Source organism: Panthera pardus, unplaced genomic scaffold (assembly GCF_024362965.1).
Source record: "Panthera pardus isolate Hobbes unplaced genomic scaffold, ASM2436296v1 HiC_scaffold_19, whole genome shotgun sequence".
Lineage (NCBI taxonomy): Eukaryota > Metazoa > Chordata > Mammalia > Carnivora > Felidae > Panthera > Panthera pardus.
This window is the reverse complement of record NW_026526754.1, coordinates 23,735,089-23,757,176: the sequence shown is the minus strand read 5'-3', so window position 1 is coordinate 23,757,176 and position 22,088 is coordinate 23,735,089. Positions and strand designations below refer to the sequence as shown.

General features: G+C 54.9%; 1 long non-coding RNA gene across 1 annotated transcript; it reads left to right on the top strand.

The window, feature by feature from the left end:
* Positions 1-8,155: 8,155 nt before the first annotated feature.
* On the top strand, positions 8,156-17,701 carry LOC109245569 (uncharacterized). The gene is made up of 6 exons (XR_002070955.2): positions 8,156-8,376; positions 8,948-9,057; positions 9,318-9,520; positions 11,269-11,378; positions 16,456-16,607; positions 17,584-17,701. It is a non-coding gene; the product is annotated as an uncharacterized LOC109245569 (long non-coding RNA).
* Positions 17,702-22,088: the final 4,387 nt, after the last annotated feature.

The following is a 22,088-nucleotide window of genomic DNA, read 5'->3' as shown; positions in this document are numbered from 1 at the left end:
ATGTTGGGATTCCTCAGATGTCATTCCTAGGCCCACTTTATTGCATGCTTGACACTTTCTCCCCAAGCAAACCCATCTGTACCCACACTTCTGTGGTTTCCTTTAGCCAGAAGATATACCCATCCTGGAACCCTCCTCTGAGCTTTGGTCCATATTCTCCACTCCTGTGTGCATCTCAAAGGCAACTCAAATCTCAACATGTCTGAGAAAAAGGTCACCATTTCTTTTCTTAACCTGGTTCTTCTCTGAGGATTCTCTGTCTCAGAAGATGGCCCTCCCACCATCATTGCCACCATCATTCACCGTCTTTGAAAACCGTTCATTGAGCACCTACTCTGTGCCAGAGACCGGAGATATGATGAATAGTGGACCAGGTCCCTTGGTCATGGAGTCGATGCTCCAGGGGTGGAGACAAACATTAAACCAGCAAAGAAACAAACATAATTTCAGGAAAGGGTACGTGCCACAAACGGAGTGAGGGCTGGGCAGGGAGAGACTGATGGGTGGCATCAGTGGGGGTGGCCGTATCAGCCAGAGGCATCGGGAAACCTTGTCAAGGTGACACTGAGCGGGCGGTTGGATGACAGGATGGAGCCCGCAAGAGCCAGGAGGAAGAGGTGAGGGCAGGGCGATTGCCAAGTCAGCGAGAAACCTGGGGATTGTCCTTCACTGCAGGCTCCGGAAGCCCTGCTCGCTCTGTCTCTCGGGTTCCATCCCTGAGCCAGGCTCCCTCATTTCCATCTCAGGCTGTGGTCCCAGCCGCCTCCCTGGCCTCCCTGTGCCTGGCCTTCATGCGGCAACCCAGTCATCTTTCCAGAGGCGAATCGAAACACCCTATTCTGCATCCTTCCTTCACGCTTTTCTACTGTGGTGGATTTAAAACATAAGGTGGAATCTTTCCTCTCTTTGAACACGGGCCGGTCCTCATGATGTGCTCAGTGGAAAGACTGTGGCAGAAATGATGTCTTCAGACTGTAGACCAGGGGAGGTGGCTTCTGGCGGGTTCTCCCTCCTGGGACACAAGTCCCTGGAATGCACCACGGTCTGGTCAGGAGGCCTTGGACGTGTGGAGAAGCCACTGGACGTGTCCTGATGAGCAGCCCCAGGCCCCCAGCCTTCCAGACACACCCTCCCCCTGACCCCCCAACCTGATGCAGTGGAGATGAGCTGCTTAGATTGCAGATTCACGTGCAAAATAATCCTCATTGATTTAAATCACTAAAGTTTGGGATGGTTTGTTTCACAGCGAAATGGAAACAGAATGTCTGCTCATCAGTTAAAAATATATTTATAACCTGGCCTTCTTCCACCAAATGCAAATCTGATTATGTGTCACCACCCCACCCCCCCCCCCACCCCCACCCCCCGGCCACCCCTGGCTCTTCCAGTCCCCTGTGCAGGTTACAGATTCTGACCAGCCCACCCGGGCCATCCTGCTAACCCTCGCCCACACGCGGCCCTACAGGGACCCTTCTGTGACCTGACCTGATGTGCCTGTGGTTACTCATGATGTGCCCTCCCTGCTCAGTGAGCTCATAAACCTAACTGGGGTGCCTGCAGCTGTGTTTCTGATGGCCTTGGGCTTGGGGCTTGAACGTGATAATGTGCAAAACGATTAATGTGGGTGGTAAGAGTTCCTGTGCTCTACCCCGTTTCTCTTCCAGCCACACCTGCAGCCACACTTGTGCCGACTTCCTTTGCTTCCTCAGTTGGGTCCTCAAACCTGCCGTGCTCTGTCCCTCCTACCCCCTGAGCTCGCATGGGGCTCTGTGCTCGTGACGCCCCGGGGTTTGAATAGTTGCTAAGTCCTACCATGTGTCCTTTCTGTGTCACTTTGCACCCCACCCCTTCCCCCATGTTGCTTCCTTGGCAGGGAAGCCATCTGGATTTCTCAGGCCAGGTCAGCTCTGTGTCAGGCTTCACGGTGCCCCATCCGCCCAATTTCCTGACACTTATCACAGCTAGAACTTCTCTTCCGTGTGATGAGTTTAGCAGTGTCTGTTTCTGCCACTGGACAGGCTTCCAGGAGGGCCAGAGATGGGTCTGCTTTTGCTGACCGGTGTGCAGCAGGTGGTGCCGTGTGTATGTCCCCGTGGCCTGCCGCCACGGGAGAGTGGCAGAGGCCTTGCTTGGTGGGCGACAAGTGGGCAGGTGTGCCGGGAGCCAGCTCACGGATTGGCTCGAGGGTTTGGAGGCAGATGACAGGGCCTGATCAGAGGTGTCCTCAGAAGGGCACTCTGGCCACGTCCTCCATGGGTGAGATGTGGGGAGACAGATGAACACGTGCCCGGGAGTGCAGCGCCTCATCCACGAGCCCCGTTTGGCCACCGGGACCTTCCACACGTAACTGGGAAGGGGACGAGAGCCAGCACCGATCAGAGGGGCAACGCATTCTTCCTTTGGGCTCAGACATGATGTGGGGATGGGGCTGGTTCAGATGGATGAAGATATAACAGATGGGCAGGCCCCTGAGCTAACATGGGGAGAGATGGTCGCTCACACATGGCTGTGGTTGTGACAATTGCTGCAGGTTGGCGAGGGCGAAGGCCGTTGTTCTGGAAATTTGAAATGCACATAAAATCCGACCCTGCATCCAACTTGGAGGAATAGAACTGCCAGATGGAGAGCAGCAGGGCGTGTGGACCCCCTGGAGAAGGGCTCCGCCACGGGGCGTGGAGGGCACAGGAGCTGAACCCCTGGAGTCTTTGTCAGTGGGTGGCCCCGGGTGGATTAGGGCGCATCCGAGGTGCCAGAGGCCGGCTCTGCTGGTACAACGGGGGCGGCGCACCTGTGCCCCTAGTCAGTGAGTCAGTCGGCAGAGTGTGGAGGACCTTCAGAAACAAGAAGCCGTGGGTGTGCCTGCAGGGGGTCTGATCAGCCAGGGGTAAGTGTGCGGGGGTTCTCGGTCAAAGGGGAGTTGGGGAAATAGACAGAAATGTTGCTAGTTGCGGGGAGAGGCAGACAAGTACTTCCTCTTAGAAAAAGAAAGGAGAATCCCCCAAATTATACTAGGGCGAAGTTCGTTTATTGTTCCTCACAGTCACGTGGCTGAGAATCTGGAGGGGAAGGGTTCACTGGGCAAGAGGAGAATTGGCTTCTGTGCGGGTCTCCCGTGTCCGTTCCGACCGGCCCGGGCCCCAGGCTGCCCTGCCACCTGCTCACACCCGCGGGCGTCCCGGGCCTTCTCTGGCTACGTGGGTGGACTGCGGCTGCCCTTCTGCCTGACCACTGCGGGGCGAAGTTTGGGATCTGCCGGCCACTGTTCGGACACGGTTCTGTTTGTACCATGTTGTCCATTTCTGGGCCTGGGGTTTTCCATCTGTGAATTCCCTCCCGATGCTGGAGCGTTCGGTGTGCTTTTCGTTTGTTTGTGGTGGTGGCTATTTTTAGTCCTGTGGTTCTGGTGGGGCTCTGGAGATTGGGGGAGAGGGACCAAATGCGAAACTTCGCACCGCCTGCCAGGGTGGGCTGGTTTTCATCCTCACAACCCGAGATGCTTAAAACAGCGAACCACCAGAGCTCCCAGGGCCACCCGGCTCGGGCTCCAGCCTGCGTCAAGGGGGTAGGGGTGTGCAGTTTGGATTTTGTCCTCCCTTGGGTGCCCATCTGCAAGGCCAGGCTGCATTCTGTGTGAGCATACTCGTTGCATCACTGTTGATGATGGCGAAAAAGAAAGAGAAGGTGTGGAGAAATGTCGACATTCTGACAGTAGGGCAGGGTGGACGGGGTCCTGGCCAGGGCAGATGGTCTGGCTGGCACCAGAGCTGGCATAAGGCCCTGGAGCACCCCCTAGAGGGCCTCACAGGGCCCTCTGCAAACCTAGAACCCCCTGTCCTGGGCGCGCAGAGGAAGGCCTGCAGGGACAGGAGGGGCCCTTCCTGAGGAGCCCGATTCTGGCCCCAGCAAGGCTTACGGGTGTCTGAGGCTCTGTGCCGCCGTGACCGTGGGGCCCCATCACCACCAACTACTTGGGAGATGACTGTGGGTCAGGAGAAGAAAACCATCTATTTGCCTCTGATTTATATTTCTTTGTCCTTTGCAATTTTCCCTTCTTTATTACCGAAGCAGCGAGAACACGCAACACCGTGGAAGGGAAAAGAGTTCTCAGTAATCTTACCACCAAAACAGCATCACTGAGGCAAGGTTACGCATTTTGGTGTATTTCTTCCCAGACTCTATGTAAGTGTCAGTCTATTTTACACAATTAAAAAAAATTTTTTAATGTTTATTCTTGAGAGAGACAGAGTGTGAGCGGGGGAGGGGCAGAGAGAGAGAGAGAGAGAGAACATGAGAGGGAGAGGGCAGAGAGAGGGAGACGCAGAATCGGAAGCTGGTTCCAGGCTCTGAGCTGTCAGCACAGAGCCCAACGTGGGGCTTGAACTCACAAACCGTGAGATATGACCTCAGCTGAAGTCAGATGCTCCGGCGGAGTGAGCCCCCCCCAATTTTGCATAAATTTGCATACATTTTATACTGTAGGCACTTTCTTATTCTTATGCTGGGTTTCCCATTGAAGAGACCACATGCAGTCAGGTCAGGATGAAAGCCCAGTGGGGTCCCCGGGGGACCAGGCAGAGGGGAAGGGGGAGGGATTTTGAGACCCCAGGGCAGGAGTAGTGCTTCTTGCTGAGGACATGGCCTTGGTGGGACGGTTTCTCTCTGCCTGGTGTCACACAAGCCCCAGAACCCCGGTGTCAGTTAGGATCCCATTTTACAGACGTAAAAGCTAAGGCTGCCCCAGGTCAGGCAGTGCGCCCCAGGCGAGTGGAGGAACAGGAGTGTTTCTGCCCCCGCGGCCTGTGTGCCCACCCCGCCTGTTTGCACACCTTCTCAGTGCTTGTGCTGGGCATTCCTGTCCTCTCATGGGAGCGTCCGTGCGGGGGGGGGGGTTGCGGCCTCCGGGACAGCCTGCTCCGGGCTCTGTGGGAGAGGGCAGCTCTGGGAGACCCTTCCCAGGTGAGACCCCACACCGGCACCCACGCAGGACAGCAGCCGCACAGGGCTCCGGGCCCGCGAGCCCACCCGTGTCCGTCTCCTCCTCCTCCAGCCCTTGTCCGTGGTGCTCCTGTTCCTAAGTCAGTTCTGGTGGGGACACGGGTGCTCGCTGTCCTGGCGCTGGGGTTACCTAGCGGGAGGCAGCCCCTCGGTGGCCGGCTGACAGGTGGCTGGTGGAGACGGGCCGGGCTGCGGGCTCCCGGGTCAGCCACTTACCAGCAGCACGGCGACTGCGTGCCGCCCTCTGACCTGGGAAACGGGCCGGGGCCAGGCGGACGTGCCCCTAAGCGTCGGCTCCGACAATTAGTACTTGATTATGGTCAGTACTAACTGAGTTCACTTTTCAGTTAAGAAGTGCCATAAACACATCTGCGGCTCAGTCTAGAAAATCACTGAGGAAGGGCGGGGATGGATGGATGGGGCGCCTGTCCCGGCTGAAGATTGAATATTAACTCACCTTTTTTGGGGGGAGCTCATGTTTTCTGCTGGGTATCCTCTACCCGCCTGCCCTCCCAACCCCAGGGTGGGTAGGTGTAATTTCAAGGGTAGGGCGCCTGGGGCCAGATGCTTGGACAGTGGCTGCCCCTGTCGGGGCCGGCGGGGGCAGGAGACAGCCTGCGATTTGGGCTGCTGGGTCCTCTGAGCCCCCTTCCTCGGGATGTCAGAGACGGGACGTGTTCCCCATGCTGGAGATCAGATGGCACGGTGGGACCACGCAGACCTGAAGCTGGTGGCAGGGTTGTATTCCTGGTCTCCCCCCGGGCATGGTATTCGAGACCCCAGGAGCCCTCATAAAAACCTCCCACAGAGGAGCCAAAGGGCCAGAACCTGAGTTTGTTCCATCTGGCCTGGTAGCGGCCCCGCAGCTGCAGGAGGACCCAGAGGGTGTGATGGTGTTGGGGGGGGTGGGCTGTGTGCACTGTCACTGTGGCCGAGGCTGCAGATACCAGCTCCCCGCGAGCACGCCGGGTGGACGGCCAGCCCTCTCTCTTTCCCTTGTCTCCCTCAGGAGGGACAGGGCCCATCCCTCGGCAGAGGCTGGTGTTGAGGCCCCCCGTTGATGCGGGAGGCTGCCCAGGCCAACCACCCCCTTGGAGTCTACACCCCGGGGCGGTTTCCCCTCCAGCACCTGTGCCAGGTTTGCGGCCTCGAGGGCGGGCTCAGTGGGCAGGGCCCGAATCCTTCCCCTAATCCCAGTTGACAGGCTGACAGGCTGACATTCGTTTGTCAGCCAACTGCAAACGGAAAGCAGGATTTTGGTGTATTTATGGTGATCCTGTCATTACACTCAGCACGATGAGACGTTGGTGTAAAAATAAAACATAAATGGGCACACGGTTGAAATTAGCCTGGCTCCGACCCAGCCCAGGATGGCCCCCAAACGGGCGGCCGAAATGGCTGTGCATTGGTGGGATTTTTCTGTTTTGTTGTGAATGTTTCTACTTTCTGAAAATCCTGTCCCAGGAAATACCAAACGGGAAGAGAGCAGGCAAAGAACATTCCTTCTGTCACTTCAGCAATGAGGTTCTTTTATTAGTAGACTTCTGGTTTGAGAGTGGTTTTAGGTTTGCGCAGAAATAGAGTGGAAAGCCCGAGTCCCCACCTCTGTCCTGCCTCACCACCTCAGTTTTCCGGGTTACCGACCCAGCATGTGGGCGTGGCACCCCCAGTACCTGTGGACACGCCATCATCAGGTAAAGCCCGTACTGCACGTGAGGGTCATTCCTGGTGGTGGACATTGTGGGGGTTTTGGCAAACGTAGGCACCATCTCAGAGTCACATGGAGCCTAAATATCCCCTGCAGTGATGAAACGTGAGAGCACCTTTTAGAGAAACAGGGCTGTCCCCACTGGCAGGGACCTGGAGAGCCAGGAGGGGCTAGAGCATGGCTCTGGGAGGAGTGAGGATTACACGGGCGCACAAATGTAAACATGATGTTGGTGCACGCGCTTAGTTTACGTTTAAAAAGAAAGGCACAAAGGGGCGCCTGGGGGGCTCAGTCGGTTAAGCGTCCGACTGGGGCTCAGGTCATGATCTCACGGTCCGCGGGTTGGAGTCCCGCGTCGGGCTCCGTGCTGTCAGCTCGGAGCCTGGAGCCTGCTTTGGATTCTGTGTCTCCCTCTCCCTCTGGCCCTCCCCTACTCTCTGTCCCTGTCTCTGTGTCCCTCCCCCTCTCTTTCAAAAATAAATAAACATAAAACAAATTTAAAAAGAAAGGCACGGCCTTGGGGAGTGTGCTCCAGCCCGCTGGGTAGGCCTACATCTTCCTCTTGGCTTTAGGAGGGTGATTTGGGGGGCGCTGGGCTTGCTGATTCTGGTTTACAGAACATTTGCTGTCAACAGGTTGCCACGTGGGGGATGGTGCCACACACAAGGCCAGCTCTGAGCTGGGAATGCGACAGGAGACAGTGTTCCCCTGTGCGTGTTCTTGCTGACACGTGTGGGGCTGACACGTGTCCTCCCTCCCGTGTGCCCGCCCTGTGTGAGCACACACCTGCCAGCAGCCTTTGCCTCTGGGATCCAGAGATAATAAAGCTCTCCTGCTTTTGGGGGGTTCAAGCCCAGTGAGCTGGGGGGCCTGGCCGTGTCGCGTGGGCCGAGCATCTTCTCAGGTCCCCACGGCGTGGCCCACCAACCTGGCCACTCACCACCGTGGTGCATCAGTCAGGAGAGGTAGGAAGCCTCGCTTTGCGCTGGCCTCTTCCTGAACTAGACCCTCCTAGCCCCCACTTCCAGAGTCGAGGGCCCCTGGAGGTGTTTGCAAATAATGGACACCTTGTCACGTCTGCATGCGCTCGACTTGTTTGCTGTAATTCTTGCATAGACTTCTCTTCCGCGAGGTGGGCGCTCTGAGATTCCTGGATGGTGATGGCATTCCTTTCCTGCCCAGGGTCGGGCAGGGTCACTCTCCGGAAGCCCTGTTTGCTCCAAGGAGTGCCCTTTGCCGGTTTCCCTTCTTGCACTCCCTGGCTTTGGCATTAGAGGAGGTGAAAAAGTACGGGCTTATAATTCATTCCTGAGAGCGTGAGCACAAGGCACCCCGGATGTCTCCAGACCAGCGGTGGCACATTGCTGGCCAGTCAGCTGAGATCCAGCATCAGGAACGCGGGGTCTTTGTGGGAACTGCTGTTGTCCGCCAGAATGGGTCTAAATGTAGTCAAAGTAGCTGAACTTACTATGCTTCCTGCCTTTATCCTTTTAGCTGAAATTTCCCTGACTTTTCTTTTCCTTTTCATTTTATTAGGTTAATAAAACTTGGTTTTTGAGCATTTCGCCACCCCCGGAGGGCCGTGGGCCCCCCGTCCAATTCATCAAGTGCCTAATGAGCGGCCCCGGAGGTCCCAGCCCATCCATTCCAGAAGCTCTCTCTGCCTTGTAAAGGTGAGGCCCACGGGCTGCACTGTATATTTTGTCTGTTGGTTTCCCAAATTCTCCTGCCTGCTTGACTGTCACTTCTGGGGATTTATACGAGGCAGCGGCACCGCGGGCAGCCCCCCCTCTGCAGGAGGACCCCTCCTTTGCCTGCTTTTCACACACACCACACTCTCCGTGCCATAAAATAACGTTTCTGTAATAAAATGGAGTAGAAATGTGTCGATGCTAGCATTTTAGAACATTCCAGCTCCAGTGCTGTGGGAAATCCCTAGGTTTACATTAAGGAGGGAAGCTCTGTGAGAGTAGGGGCTAAAACAGTGTGGAAAAAAAAAAAGGCCCTTAGTAAGAAGACATAGTCTGGGCTTTAAATAAATGACACCAAGGAGGTGTGTGTGTGAGTGTGTGTATGTATGCAGCCCGCACGCTGTTTTTACACATGTGTTCCCGCCGCCCCTGGTTTATTGTTTGTGTTTCAGAGAAAGACCAGTAGAAGAGTGTGTGGATGCTGCCTGCATTCTGGCCCAGAGTCTGGACTCTGTCCTCTTCTAGAACATTCTTCCTCTTCCTCCCCCTGTAGGCTCTCTTGCCTTCGCCAGCTTGTCAGGATGCTGCCAGCTCCGGGCATGGGGCTGTGTCTGCCCCAGCGTGGTGGAGAGCTGGAATCTGAGCACTCGAGCTTGGGGACAGGTCAGCTCGGGGAATGGAGACACGGCCATGGGAGGTACGAGGGCGGGGCGGCCCCGGGGCTGTGGGGGCCTCCAGCCACAGGGCCCCTGACTGTGCTCACTGCGTGGCCTTGTCAGTATTTGTGGTTAGCGTCCCCAGCTCCCCTGGTCTGGTTGAGCTTCTAGTAAACGCACGGCCTCTAATTGACTGCACTCTCGAGGGCGTTCATGATTGCTAATAAATTACTCCATCCGACTGTAACTTTCTTCCCTTCCTTGCAGCTGCCCACCTTGAGCCCACAAGAGGAAGGAGCACGGGGAGGAGGTTATGCTTGTGGGGGGTGCAGAACAAGGGAAAACAGAGAAGCCGGCTTGGACCATCTCTTGCGATGTGCCCTCTGCATTATCACCCGCTGGCCCCGATGCCAGCTGACAGACCTCATCCAAACACTTGGCTGGGCTTTGGGGACTTCTTTTAACGCCTGGTACGTGGGCAGTGGTGAGGAGGTCTGTCCCTCTTCTGTGGTCTCTGTGCACTTGAGGAGGAGGGGTCTTGAGGGTCTCTGAGGTCAAGGGGAACATCCATGGGGAGACAGGCATCACTCAACACCTCCATTCTCCGACGTGGGGAAGACACAATTGTGTGGCTCTCAGCAGTGACCTCAGAGTGTCCACATGTCCCGGAACATGTGTCCTAGGTGTGTGCATCCTCCTGGTTCCTGGTGGCCATGTGTCAGTGGCTCAGAGTCCACACACGGAGGCCACAAGTGGCTGTTCTGATGGGGCTTAGAGGGAGTGGGCCCGGCTTATGCCTGCCCCGTAAAGCCTCTCAACCGAGGGCTGGCCTTTCTCAGTTTCCCGTTGCCTGTCGGGGGGCCTAGAGCTAGGCTCTGGTGCAAAATTTCCCACAAGCACCTGGCCCTTCTCCCCGCCTACCCTTCTTACTGTGCACTCCCTGGGCACTCGATGATCTGAAATCCACTTGGAAGGGTTTTTGTTTTGTTTTGTTTTCCCTCCTTGACACCTTGGAATGCAGTGGGCCGTTTCTTTCTGCTGAAGGATTTCCCATTATCCTGTGGGCTCGAAGGGGGACCCCAGGCCCAGAGCACGGAGGTAGCGTACGTGGTTCTCATCATGGGTTTAGTCCTGTCTTAACTGCCCCGGGGATGCTGCCCTATTTGCCCCCCTCTCTGTACCGGGTCCCCCCGACAGCAGCGCCCCGCCCCCTCAGGCCAGCCCACCTCCAGCCTCTCTGACTGAAAGGAACGTTCCTGCCTGGGCCATCTGTTTGTTTAAACTCACCCCGTGCCAGTCCATGTTAAATGCAACAGAATGGAGAAAAATGTCATTCTTTGTCGGCTTCTGATCAAAGAGAGGACTTAAAAAAAATTCAAGATGGATTTCTGAAGGACAATGTTGTACACATTCCCTGTGTTTCCGAGCTGTGGTGGTTAGTTGATTTTGGGGGGAAAAAATCTTTTTCCCCCCTTTTGATCCCGGGGAGAAAACACTCACACAAACACATCTTGGCACCACAAACATTGCAAGATGGGCCCTTGTCTGTAGCCTCCCCGGCTGGCTGGCTGGCGGGTAGAAGGTGCTGGCTTCTCATTTATCAACAACACGAGAGAATTTGGAATACGACTCACTGCAGCGTGCAGACCCTTTCCTCCTTCCGCGGGCATTCAGGGCGAGGTCGCTGTCGTCTGGGGTGACTCAGGACCCAGGATGCCCCCCCCGTGCCCAGAAACTGCCAGCCCGGCTGCCCCCTCCGTCTCCTTCACCCCCAGCCATTAAGAGTACGTTTCTCCCTCGCTCCTCCAGCCGTGGAGCAAATGCAAATAAAAAGCACTTAAAATGGTTAACATTTCCTGTCACTGAAGGCATTCGTTAGGGGCGGGGGTCGCTGAGTTTTCAGTGTATTTTCATAGGAAAACTCATTTCAGATCTGCGGCAGGAACTCGGACAACTCACACAGCGGGCCTCGGGGTTTGCCGGGAGCCCGAGCCCTGAGTCAGCCGGGTGACCCTTTATGTCATGTGGGTACAGGAGAGCAAATACCCGGCTTCACACTGAGGCCAACCTGGGGCCCAGCTCCGGTCACGGGAAAAAATAAAATAGGCTCCTGCCCACCCCCTCTCCCCTTGACGCATTTTCTTTTCCTTCATGGGAGAAACCCTCTCCCCCCAAATTTGGTAATTTATTTTGTTGTGTTTCTCTATTGATCGTTTAGCTAGTGAGTTTGCTGGCTTCCTGGATGCTCATTTCTGGTTCTGCACAAAAGAGCCACGTTTCCTCTTGGAACCGGGACCAGGAGACCGACAGCAGCAGACATTGGAAATCGTGAGTCCTCTTCCTCCAGCGCCTCTCTGCCCCTGTCCGTCCGTCCGTCCTGCCTCCCCTTTCCTTCTCTACCAGCACACTGTCTGTAGGGCTCCTCCGTGAACCCCTCTGGCAGCCGTCGGCACCACTCTGGCTTTTGGAAAAGGAACCTCTACAGTTTCTGCACAAACATCCATGGGGAGGGGAGGGGTGGGGAGGGTGCTTACCAGCGTGACTCCCTCCACTTCTCATTTGGAGGCTCCGAAAGATGGCGAAAGTACACAGAAGGAGGCTGGCTTATTTCAGGGCGAGCAGTGAGTCCCCGCTGAATTTACCTAATAAAATGAATTTTAAAATTTTCATTTTCTCATTTTGTTCCAGCAGAAAATGAGCTTGCCTTTATAATGTCCAGATCTTTCAAACTGAGTGAGAAATTAAGTTACAAAATGTAAATACTTTGGTATACATGCACGCGCGCGCACACACACACACATATATATATGAAATGAAGTAATCCCTGACGGTAACGCAATAGCAAGCCTGACTTTGGGCTCCTAGGACACTTAAAAAAATTTTTATGACGTGCAATAAAGAAAAGTAAGGTTCAGTAAAAATGTTTCTCTTTAAAAATGGATGCTTTGTGATACTTAATAAATTTAATTGTAATTTTCATTTAACATGAGTTGCTTATTTCTTAAAAATCTTCTGAACGTCTTTGTGAAATATTGGGAGGATTGTAAGAATGTTAATATTCTAGTCTACAATTTACTTCTTTTCACGAAACTATTCCAGGGAGTCAGGGCAGTTTTGAAAGGACACAGTTCTCCGATGAAAAGAATACCCTGTGCTTAATTACGAAGAGAAAGTAATTAATGCTCAAATTTCAAGGCAAATCCAGTGATCGGTTAGGAGCAGGGAGAATGAGAAAAGCAAGCCAGTTATTTGCCTAAGAAAATCCAGAAATTGACATCATTCGGATGGATAATCGGAATGTGATTATATTTTTAGGGAAGAGTTACACAAACTTCAAAAATGGTAGTTGTTTTGCTTAAGTGCCTGGAAAGGGGATTCAGAATAATATTTGGGTTATCCTAGTTTTGTGCTCTCGTGTTCGTGAAGCCTTGTCAGGTTAAAGAACCCCAGGGTGGGTGTGAGCACGGGTGTGTGTGTGTGTGTGTGTGTGTGTGTGTGTGTGTACCCCCTTTGCCCCCAGCCCGGGGGGAGTGTGGGGAGGAAAAGGTGGGTGCCGACCACTGGGAAAATAAATCTTCACCCCAGAAATTCATAACTCATCTAAAACTCTTAGAAATTAAACATAGCAACGCTCTCACTCTCTTTAACCTTCTCTTTGGGGGTGACAGGGGAGGGCAAGGGGCTAGAGTGTTTTCGAAATTGCTGCAGACCAGAGGCATGTCAAAAGGCTGTGGCCACTTTCCTGCGCGTCTGCCTGGAGTATCCCGTCCTTGCCCTCCTGGCTATGAAACCACGGCACAGGGCGACTGAAACACATTTTTGAAGCTTTCTAATTGGATTGCCAGAGCAGAAACCTTGGCCTTCTGACGCGGCTCCCTTGCTGCCCGGCAGATGGCGCTGTGACTTCTGGAGTGGCCCGAGGGGGTGGGGGTGGGGAAGACACTGAGATTCAGCCCGAAATCCCATCAGGTCCCCCCATCAGGTCCCCCTTCACCTCCCCCGGAGTGCGTCCAGTCAGCTATAAACGTAAGAAGTAAAGAGTTTTTGAGGCCTCACTTGAAACACGCCGAGCTGTCAAAGTATTTAAAGTATTTAAGCCAAATGTTAATTAGCAAATGTGTCGCCCTCCTGGAATGGTCCGAGACGGCGCCCAGCTAGCGTTCAAAGAAGTATTTCCCAGAGATGTTTGAGATAAAAATGGAAGAAGCTTAGTAGCTATTTCAAGATCTGATCTATGGCCTGTTTATATTATACAGGAAAAAAGATACTCTTACGATACTCCCGTAATAATCACGCAGAGTGTACATGGCCATAGCACTGCGTGGAATTTTATGTGCAGACAAATGGCCAAGGAAAATCAGGCATGTGCAGATAGCGATGGGATCAGAGTCTCACCCTCTCAAAAACGGCTTTTCCATACGTGTGGGAATACGTGCCCTGGACCTTGGCTTTTATTCTGTCGGCACCTGCTAAAATGGAGCTGCCAGATTCTTAAGGCTTCTACCCTTCCTCTCCCAGGAGTGCTTTCAGGATGACGGTGTCCTCCTCCTCCACTGGGAAGACTGTCTACTTTATTTCAAAAGTAAACAAATATTTTTTGTCCCTGTGTTTTGCCAGGGAGAATCCCAAAATATGGTGAGCACATCCTTCAATATATTTAATGTTAAAATTAAAATTAAGACAATTTTGGATGATTCCAATGTTTTTGTTCTTCACGGGACAACAGGATTCCTTAATTTGTTTTAGGTAATAATTTGCCACATTGTTTTTTTAATTTGAAAAAAAAAAAAAAAAGCATGCATGTTGAAACTACTTGAAATGCATACCAAGAGAAAGGTTTATTTCTTTTCCTAAAAATGATGTTATCGTTTGTTTTTGGGGAAGAAAAAGATGGTAAGGGAATTAATTTGACTCCAAATGTGAAATAATACTTAAGGACATAGATATGAGTACATGTAATATAGTAGAATGCCTTCATTGCGTCTAGTAGTGATAAAATATTGTTCTTTAAAAATTTAATCAAATGATGTGCTGGCTTTTTTTTTTTTTTTTACCTGTATGTATTTACAAACTGCAAGTTACCTACTGTTCGTAAGTCTGCGTATTAACAAGATGATCGTGCAAGAAACCCAGCTGTTTAAATAAATTCTGTTCTGCTTTAAAGATTTTGCCCTTTGGGGGGAAAGTCATTTAAGTATTGAGTGGCAGTGACCAGCTAACAATAGTTAAAATGAAAATAAATCTTCCCGAAACTTAGTTCTAATTTTCTTGAGCAAGATACTAACCCATAAAAAATAAACATTGTTTATTGAGCCACATTTGTATCAAGTGAACCTTTGTAAATTGATACGGAGAAAATATGAACTTGTATGTCCCAAATACTTTGGTCTGTGAGCAGAACAGAGAGAGCTATTTGATATGTAGAAACTGAAGAAAATAACATTAGTGATTCTGGAGAGAGATCCTTTCAGATTTGTGCAGACCCAGGGAGGTGATCGTATTAGAATTAACACAAAAATTTTTGTGTCACTGGGCACCGTGGCTTAAGGGATAATTTAATGACACCAGATATTAATGCTGACTTACATTTCTGCTCCGGCCAACCTTCTTACCATCTTGTTTATTTCCAGAAATCACATTCGTGACAGTTCTAATAGGCCATTCAACAGCGAACATTTTCTCATTTAGCCGAAAATATTTCAGGTTTCAAAAACCCAGCAAGGAAAAGCGCTTTCAGACTTCATGTATATGAATAAGCTTGTTTGGGGCAAGACTTTTGTGGAAAATGAACTCAACCAGACTATTTGCCCAATTTCAGTCTAAAATATTTTTATGTTTCCATTTGCCGACCGACCAGGCTGCTGGGACCTGAGTCGATGCAGGGGTGATTGTCTCTTCTCTTCTGGGCTTTTACTGTTTTAATTTTTACTTCTTAAATACTTTTTTTATACTTTAGTCTTTACTGTTTTATTTTGGTGAAAGGGTGGAAAGTGGCCCGGGTGCCACGTTTGCCTGTGGGTTTCCAGAGACGCAGAGGCCTGGGTGGCCAGCAGGGAGGACAGGCCGCACAAATCCCTGGCTAGGAGCGGAGGTGCGCCATTGCAGAGTCTGAGTCCTGTGTTTGTAAACTTTCCACTTTTTGTTTTTTGAGAAAGTCACGTCTGATCTCTGCCAGCAGAGGTGGGGAGGCGTATTTACTTCCCTCCTAACAGCTGAATGCAATCAGAGCTCTTACTCTGTGTTGTGTTTTAGTTAAAAGGTAAAAGAAAAGAGAAAAAAGATACCCAAACAAACCAGAAGACACATTCAGCATCCAGTCTCGGACCGTGAATGGATAGAGCCGTCAGTGGGGGGATAAAGCCCACAGGACACAATGCGTTTAGCTCCTCCTCCTTCCCTCCCGTGAAATTCTCTCAGAAGGAGATGGGGAATCGTGGGATTCCATTCAGGGGTCAGCGAACACGTTTAAGCTGCATGTCAGGAGAAAGAAGGCTGAGATCCTTTGTGCAAACAAGTGCCAGAAGCTCAAATCCCTGCCTGTCTCTCAGAAATGCTCTGAGTGTCTCTGAGCGGTATGGGGAAACAAGCCTTGCGTGCCACCTTTCTCAGTGGCCCTGCCACGGCCGCCTCCAAGGTGCCCAGCAGGAGCCGTGCCAGGGCCCCAAAGTTCCACGCTGACATTCCCCTGGAGGGGGTCTGGGCACGCAGGCGCACCCCCAGGCTGCGGCTGGGCTTGCCCTGCCGGGGACAGAGCCACGTTCCCAATGGGAGCCCTCGGATCACCCGGCCTCGCGGCACCAGCACCTGTGGCCACGGACCCGGCCTGGACAGGGGCTCAGACAACAATGCCATGTTGCCGTTCTGTGATGGCTGCTCTCGCTGACCACCCCGGTGCCCCACCTTCTTGGAACCCTAATCTTGGACACTCAGCCACTTAACAAATTACTGTGTTTTCGTTTGCCGGTTGACTGTCTCCCCTGCCTAGAATCTAAGCATTGGGATTGTTGCAGACTTACGACAAGGGTGGGTGTTAATCCAGAGGTGGCCGTGTGCCAGGCATGGCCTGGGACAACTGGATACTGCCTGCCAGGGTAGGGACTGCTGTTACCCTCGTCTGACGATGGAGGAAACTGAGTCCCGGGGAGGCCGAGTGAGACCCTCGAGGCCTCACAGCTGCTGTGGACTCGAATCCAGGCCAGGGGATCACAGACCCCACGTTGTGCAGCAGGGCCTGAGCGCTGTGCTCAGTCGGTATTTGTCGAGGGAGGTGTCACTCCTGGAGCAGGAGATTGGGGCTCACGTGGGGCTGTGCCCTCACTCGCTGCTGACCGTGGGGGATTCCTTAAACTTCCTGAGCCTCGGTTTTCTCCTGCATAAAATGGAGCTGACAGTCTTCCTTTTCCAGGTTGTGAAGATTTGAGACCGTGAACGCAAAGGCGGGGCCCATAGAACGTGCTGGATAAAGGTCTCTGGGCCAGTCCCTGGAGCCCCGAAATAAACGGGCAGAGGGGGCTGCCTGGCATCGCGTCTTGGCCACCTACCAGCCGGACACCCCAGGTGAGTCTCTTGCACTTGCTGGATCTTGGTTTTCTCTCCTGTTCCTGCTTCAGAGGCTCACAGAAGGAGGGAGAGTGGAGGCCACGGTCGTCCCGAAGGCATTCGCACACCCTGTGACCCTCCCACGCCAGTGCCTTGTGGTGGGAAGCGTGGCCCACAGACCAACGGCGTCGGCGCCGCCTGGGGGTTGGTTAGAAATGTGGAGTCTCAGGCCCCACCGAGACCTCCCACATCAGACTCCGGGTGTGTGTGCCCTGTCCTGGCCGCTGCAGAAGCACTGCTCTGGAGCACACGGGGGACGGAGGGGCAGGTGCCCCATAGCTGGCCCTCTGGGGGCCCTCGGTTCCTCCCCTCTTCCCGTCCTTGTCCGTCCTGTGCTGCAGGGCCCTGAGCGGCTGCCTGCACAGCCTCCCGCGTCCCTGCTATCGGCTGGTCTCGGGGGAGGCGGGAGCCACAGGGCATTCAGCCCATGGTGCTGCTTTCAGGGACAGGCCCTCGCCTGCCCTCCCGTCCCGCAGTCCGGGGATGCTCGCTGCTCCCTGTGCCTGCGTGTCCCCTGGGCCCCACTCTGGTGGGCCTTTTCCGTCTCCCCAGCAACCGGTTCCAGGTATTGGATTCGCTCGTTTGAAGTGCTCCGCGAAGTTTCTGCTTTTCTTGGTGGGATCTAGTACCAGCCACGTGGGGCAGGGGTCTTGAGGTCAGAAGGTCCGGGCAGGGATTGCAGCTCTCCCACTGGCGTGTGCCATAGCCCTGGAAAAGTCAGCCTCCCCACCGCTCCTCCCCCTGCCCCCACCTGCGGCAGGTGAAATGCATAAAGGGTCCTCTGCTGAGGATTTGCAGCTCCTTCTACCGAGAGGCAGGTGGGTTTCCTCGCCCCTGGATCCAGGTCTTGCCGTCCGACTTGCTTCGGTCAGTGGGACGTTAGCAAACTTCACACAAGCAGAAGCCTGCAGACACACGTCCCTGTTTCCACCAGCACTCTCGCGGCCCAGCTGCCAGCATGAGACGTGGCTGTGCCGGCCTGAGGAAGGACGAAGAACGCGCAGCCCGCTCGCCCGGTCAGCGCCGTGGAGCTCCTGCACACGTAAGTCAGCCTAGCCAGCGTCGGCGGGGACGCCCAGCTGACTGCCCAGGCGCAGGGCCGGTAAATGCTGCGCTCGCGTGTCGCGAGGCTTCGTTGTGCAGCCTGCTGTGGGGAAAGCTGTTACCCAGTTGCCGCTCGCGTGGTCTAAGATGGCCCTTGAGAACACGGTCGTGCGGCCAGGCCGACGGAGACTGGGATTCCGGCTCAGCCATTTCCAAATGGCCGTCCTGGGGGAAGTCGGTTTGTTTCTCTGGGCCGGCGTGTTGTCCTCTGTAGAGTGAGGATGACAGTAGGACCCACCTCAGGCTTGTGGGAATTGAGGTGATATGTATAAGGCACAGCAGGTAATAACTGTCGCCGTTGTTCTGAGCAGGATTAGTGATAATATTGTTACAAAAGCCAACAACCACGATCCAGCCTTCACTCTCCTCTCTCTGATCCCTGACACGTGCCCTTGAGGTTTCAGCCACGCTCACGACTGCCTGCTCCTCAAAGGCTCCATGCTGCCTCGTGCCTCAGTGCCTTTGCACATGCTGCTCCTGCCCCTGGGGTGCTGAGACTAGCGAGTCTCTTTTCTTCAAGACCCCACTTAAGTGCAGTGAAAAACTCAGGGTGGTTATCTGAATATTTCCCGTCTTTGTCCTGTCCTGTCCCGGCTGTCATATGCACGAGCATATTCTCAATTCTCAATTCTCAAGGGGTCCCCTTGAGTTAGCCAGATGCCCTCACTCATTCATCTAGCCGAGAAGCTACTGTGCACGGGGTGCTTGGACGGCTCTGGTCTCCGGCTGCGAACAGCATGTCTGTCGGGGCCCATAGTCCCCTGGGAAGGCAGACACGTGCGTGGGCAGCCACAGGCTTTGCAGGCAGGGTTTGATGGGGCCGGAGGTGCACAGAGTTTCAGGGAGGCTGTCCAGATGGGCATCCGAATGGAGGTGTGAGAGGTCAGCCTGATGTGGGTGCAGAGGAATCCGGGCCTCTGGGTGAGGGATCCTGGGAGGGGCACGGGGCTCTCCTGTGGGCCCCAGTGGGGAGGGGACTGTGAGGGCAGGTGTGGCCTGAGACCCGGGCGGAGGTCAGGGTGCAGGGGGCTGGTCTAGCTTCATGCCACTTGTCCCCAACCGGGCAGGCGGGGTGTGGCCACCCTGGTTTGCAGATGCAGACGCTGAGGTCCCTCCTGGGAGGGGATCCCTGTCACTCACCACCCAGGGTGGGGGGAAAGCAGCTCTGGGCATCATATTTATGTCTCGGGAAACTGGGAGGCTGGTTTCACTGCAGGAACAGATAAGATAAAACAAACAAACAAAACACTTATTTCAGGGCATGGAGGGAGCCTGCCATTCCATGCCCCCAGGAAGCCAAGAACATAGCGACTGGATGGCGTGCCTTTCGACCGTCTCAGACGGGCGAGGGGGAGGCGGCTTCCATGGGGGCCACCTGGCTGTGTTCTGGTGTCCCCTCGTGCAGGAGTGGTGGGGCCGCAGCCCTTCACGCTCAGCAAGCGCATCAGCTGGGACCACGTTGGCGGGCAGTGACGGGATCGGGCTGTCTGAGGCCCCGGGCGGCTGGAGGAGGGCAGTCTGGGGGGGGGCCCGGCTCCCCCGTCTTTGGGGCCCAGAGCCCGTGGGCTCTCGGTCACGAGATGTACCCCGCACCCGTGAGGCTCAGGGCCGCACCAGCTAGAGGCGCGCTGTCCTGTCGTGGCGGAAGGGTTCTCTTGGGCAGCTCACCTCCGTCATCCTGGCTGCGACGCCGTCACCTGACCACTCTCGCTGCAAAGGAGTCTGGGAAACTGCATATTTTTAGTCGGGTCCACTGCCAAGCCAAATAACACCAGAATCCTGTCAACAAGGAGGGGTGGGGTGGCGAGCAGATGTGGTCAGGCAGCCAGCAGAGGGCTGGGAGCGCGGCGTGGGTCATCGGTGACTGCTACGGACGCCCTCCCAGTTCGAAGGTGAGGGACACGTTTCTCTTTGCAAAAACCCTTCTGGCGAGACGTTTATTTCCTCGCATTCTGGAGATTTCACTCACGAAAAACAAAATGAATTAACATGTTTCTACCGGTTGGGAAAATACGGGGTTGGGTCTTGGCCAAGACTTCCCCTAAAGTGGGTGGCATCTTTTTGGACGGTTGTTCCACGGAGAAGGAAATGGGGGTACCGAGAGGTTGGGGGTTCACCCAGTGGTTGGTGACAGAGTGGGCTTCAAATGGCAAACCCCCGCCTGGCCCCACGGTCCCGGCCGCAGCCCCTGAGGGTGTCTCTGGGCCTGCACAAAGTCTGGGGCCTGCAGGGGCCTGGGATTGGGGTCGTGCTGGGGATGAGGGCTCCCCCTTCTCAACCACACCCTGGGAGATGCCACTGCCTCCCTGGTCCTGCTGTAGCCCCCACAACCCTCAGGCTCCTGGGTGACCCAGGGGTTTCTGCCAGCGGGCTCTCTGAGCTCAGAGCCTGGCCCTGGGAGTGAGCTCTCTCTGGTTCTGGCTGACAGCCTCCTCCTGACCTCGTTGCACACTGTGGGGCCAGAAAGGGCTCTGGGGTGGCAGCTGGTGGGACTGGGGTTCCTGGTGGGGAGCTCAGGAAGTCTGCTGGCCGCCTGTGTTCACACACCCTGAGACGCTGGGCACGGCGCTGCTCCCCGCACCCTTCCTGGGCTCTGAGGTGCTGGGCGGGGCACTACCCCCTTCCCCTGGTCTCGTGGCTGGTTCCCCTTGAGAGTAGGCAGCTGGGTCCCTGCCGGGGCTGCTGAGAAGAGTGTGAGCAGGGTGGTGCTGGTGCCTGGGAAGAGCACGGGAGCAGTGGTTGCCCTGGCAACTCGACCCGGGTACCAGCCCTTGGGTGCCACAGGGACACCGCTCAAGGGGAGCGGGACACGGGCCCCATTCTCATGCTGTCACTGAGCCCTCCTCAGCCTCGGACTCCTGGCCTGTTCTTTGGGAACATTCCCCAGGTTTCCCTCCCAGGGTTGCCGTGAGTTTTAGAAAGAAAAACATTTCAATGGTTAGCGTTTACGGAGCACGGATCACCGGCCAGGCCCTGTGCTAAACCGCTCACGGGACCGTGTTTCTGGTGCGCAGCTGGGTGTCCGAGCACACTCAGAGTGAGGATCAAATGTGTGCCCTGCTTCTCCAGCCCGTCCTGTGCCAGGTGGCCCTGAGCCGGGTTCCCCTGCCCATCACAGAGCAGGAGGGCCCTGATGAAGGTTTTGTGGCTTCCGTCGCAGGGCGTGAATGAGCAGAGGCAGCCCCGCATCTCCCCGTGGCCCTTCCTGGGAACCTCGTTGCAAGACAAGTGATAAAGGAGATGGGGAAACACGGTGCGGAAATGACGTACGGTCAAGCTGTGTTCCCCAAACGGGGGCTCTTATCAGGGGTGAACACCCTGCCCCCCCTGAATCAGAGAACACTTGTACCCAGTAAAAGTAGGTGGTCACGGACACGTCTGTGTCCCACGGACCCTGCCACGACACCTATCCAAGTTGACACTTCTGTGTGTTGCACTTAGCTTTTGTGTCTTCGGTTCATGTCGGGGTTCGGTAAACATGGAGTTAACAACCCGTCTCTCTCTTTAGAGTGCTGAGGGGCTTTAGGGCATTCTGTGGGGGGAAACCTTTTCTTGAGAGCCTTGCTCAAGGAGGTCTGGTCTTACTGCACCTTCCTTTCTGGGAAGAGGCCCGGAGCCACTCAGAATTCGTCTTTGGACCCGGTAGTGCGGTCATAGGCGGGCATCTTCCTCTCTCGCAAGAAGGGTTCCGAGATGCAGGCTTGCCTGGCTGACACGGATGCCAACTGGGAAGGCGTTGGGCTTCCAAGTCACGAGTGGCCCAGCCTGAAGTGGCTGCACCACGCACAGGGTCCCTCCGGCCACGTGAGGAGGCTGTCTGGCTGCTGCTGCTCGTGCGCTTGCTCCGTGCGGACGAGCCAGCATCTCAGGCAACTTGCATCCACACCCCGTGGCTGCTGTGACAGCTGACCACCGGCCCGGTGGCTCCAGTCTTCAGTCCGGAGGTCAGAAGTCCGAAGTCAAGGTGTCGGCAGGGATGAGTCCTTCTGGAAGCACCGGGGGTGAATCATTGCCCTTCTCAGCTTCTAGGGGCGCTGGCACCCCTCGACTCAGGGGCCCTCTGTCCCTTCGCCCAAGCCGGCGATGTGGTGTCTTTCTACCTCCCTTCCGGTCACATCTGCCCCCTACTGTCTTCTTCTGCTATAAGGACTTGTAAGGACCCCGGTGGCTACACTGGGCCACTCAGATGTTGCACGGTACTCTCCCTCTGTTAAGGGCAGCTGATGAGAGACTCTCATTTCACGTGCAGCCCTACTTCCCCGTTGCCACAGAAGGTAACGTTTTCACAGGTTCTGGGGACTAGGATGTGGATGGTTCTGGGGGCCCATCGTTCTT